This window comes from Arachis ipaensis, chromosome B7 (genome assembly GCF_059453495.1).
Source record: "Arachis ipaensis isolate K30076 ecotype BB chromosome B7, ASM5945349v1, whole genome shotgun sequence".
Taxonomy (NCBI): Eukaryota; Viridiplantae; Streptophyta; class Magnoliopsida; order Fabales; family Fabaceae; genus Arachis; species Arachis ipaensis.
Genome location: NC_142442.1, coordinates 52,235,001 through 52,237,500, shown reverse-complemented (window position 1 = coordinate 52,237,500; position 2,500 = coordinate 52,235,001).

Sequence of the window (2,500 nt, the reverse complement as noted above, 5' to 3'; positions counted from 1 at the left end):
TCAAGGGACAGCCAGATGCGTGAGGTGCTTCGGGCGATAGCCGAACAGCCGCACCGTCTTAAGCAACACGCCCAACCCACACCGCATCGGGCACCGTCGTACGTCGACCCTAGACGTAGGGCGAGCACGACACGTTGCCCCTCGGGAGTGGACACGAACAGGTAACCGTCTTCCGCAACGTGCCCCCTCAAAGTGCTGGGACGAGCACGTCGCGTTGCCCCCTACCCACGACACCCGCTGCCGCACGCATATCCATCATCCGCGTCGTGCGCCACACTAGGCCTGGCCAAGCGTCGGGCTGCGCAAGCCGCGTTGCCCCTCGCGGGGGCGCACAGGCCGCCCGCCGATCCCACGTCGTGCTCGGACTTGGGATGATCCCCCTAGTCCTGGGCCGAGCACAAGGTGTTGCCCCGAGCGTGTGCCCAAGGCACAACTCCACCACGCCATGCTCCCTAGGTGGTGCCTAGGTGGGCCGTGCACGGACGTGTTTCCCTTCTTGTTGGTCCTTCGGTGATCGGGGTTCGCAGCAGCCAGACGCACGTGCTCGACCTTGGACCCGGGGCGGGGGACCCCGGCGGCACACCACAACCACAACGTGCTTGCTAGTGTGCCTAGGGGATGGCAAGGCAACGTGCATCTTGCTGGCATTGCGCCCAGCAAGCCTTTGGGCAACTCGAGTTTCAGCAGCACGACACCCCTCCCCCCTATAATAGGCTGCCGAGCCATTACCAAAGTGCCACGGGTAGACGTCCTTTTCCGTGAGGAGACATACTAAAGGAAAGTGCTCTAGAGGTCGAATTTTGACGCCGTTTTTTGCAACAACCTCTAGAAAAATAAGATCTTTCAATCCTCCAAATTTGGTGAATTTACACCGTGCCGATTTTTTTTGACGATTTTTTTACCGCCCGGAATGCCGGAAATTCAAAAAAAATGAAAAACGGAGCAAACCTGCGATTTTTGACCTGGATTTTTTTGTGCAGCCTTCACATAATATTACCAAGGTTCCCTCAAAATTTCACGAAAAATGCACGAGCCAATTCTGAGATATGAAAATTTGGCTCCTCCGTTGCAACGCTCCGAGCCATCGTTGCAACGGCGGGTGCCTCCGTGGGGGGCGGGGGAGCCCGGCGGCACACCACAACCACAACGTGCTTGCTAGTGTGCCTAGGGGATGGCAAGGCAACGTGCATCTGGCTGGCATTGCGCCCAGCAAGCCTTTGGGCAACTCGAGTTTCAGCATCACGACTCCCCTCCCCCCTATAATAGGCTGCCGAGCCATTACCAAAGTGCCACGGGTAGACGTCCTTTTCCGTGAGGAGACATACTAAAGGAAAGTGCTCTAGAGGTCGAATTTTGACGCCGTTTTTTGCAACAACCTCTAGAAAAATAAGAACTTTCCATCCTCCAAATTTGGTGAATTTACACCGTGCCGATTTTTTTTGACGATTTTTTTACCGCCCGGAATGCCGGAAATTCAAAAAAAATGAAAAACGGAGAAAACCTGCGATTTTTGACCTGGATTTTTTTGTGCAGCCTTCACATAATATTACCAAGGTTCCCTCAAAATTTCACGAAAAATGCACGAGCCAATTCTGAGATATGAAAATTTGGCTCCTCCGTTGCAACGCTCCGAGCCATCGTTGCAACGGCGGGTGCCTCCGTGGGGGGCGGGGGAGCCCGGCGGCACACCACAACCACAACGTGCTTGCTAGTGTGCCTAGGGGATGGCAAGGCAACGTGCATCTTGCTGGCATTGCGCCCAGCAAGCCTTTGGGCAACTCGAGTTTCAGCATCACGACACCCCTCCCCCCTATAATAGGCTGCCGAGCCATTACCAAAGTGCCACGGGTAGACGTCCTTTTCCGTGAGGAGACATACTAAAGGAAAGTGCTCTAGAGGTCGAATTTTGACGCCGTTTTTTGCAACAACCTCTAGAAAAATAAGATCTTTCCATCCTCCAAATTTGGTGAATTTACACCGTGCCAATTTTTTTTGACGATTTTTTTACCGCCCGGAATGCCGGAAATTCAAAAAAAATGAAAAACGGAGCAAACGTGCGATTTTTGACCTGGATTTTTTTGTGCAGCCTTCACATAATATTACCAAGGTTCCCTCAAAATTTCACGAAAAATGCACGAGCCAATTCTGAGATATGAAAATTTGGCTCCTCCGTTGCAACGCTCCGAGCCATCGTTGCAACGGCGGGTGCCTCCGTGGGGGGCGGGGGAGCCCGGCGGCACACCACAACCACAACGTGCTTGCTAGTGTGCCTAGGGGATGGCAAGGCAACGTGCATCTTGCTGGCATTGCGCCCAGCAAGCCTTTGGGCAACTCGAGTTTCAGCATCACGACACCCCTCCCCCCTATAATAGGCTGCCGAGCCATTACCAAAGTGCCACGGGTAGACGTCCTTTTCCGTGAGGAGACATACTCAAGGAAAGTGCTCTAGAGGTCGAATTTTGACGCCGTTTTTTGCAACAACCTCTAGAAAAATAAGATC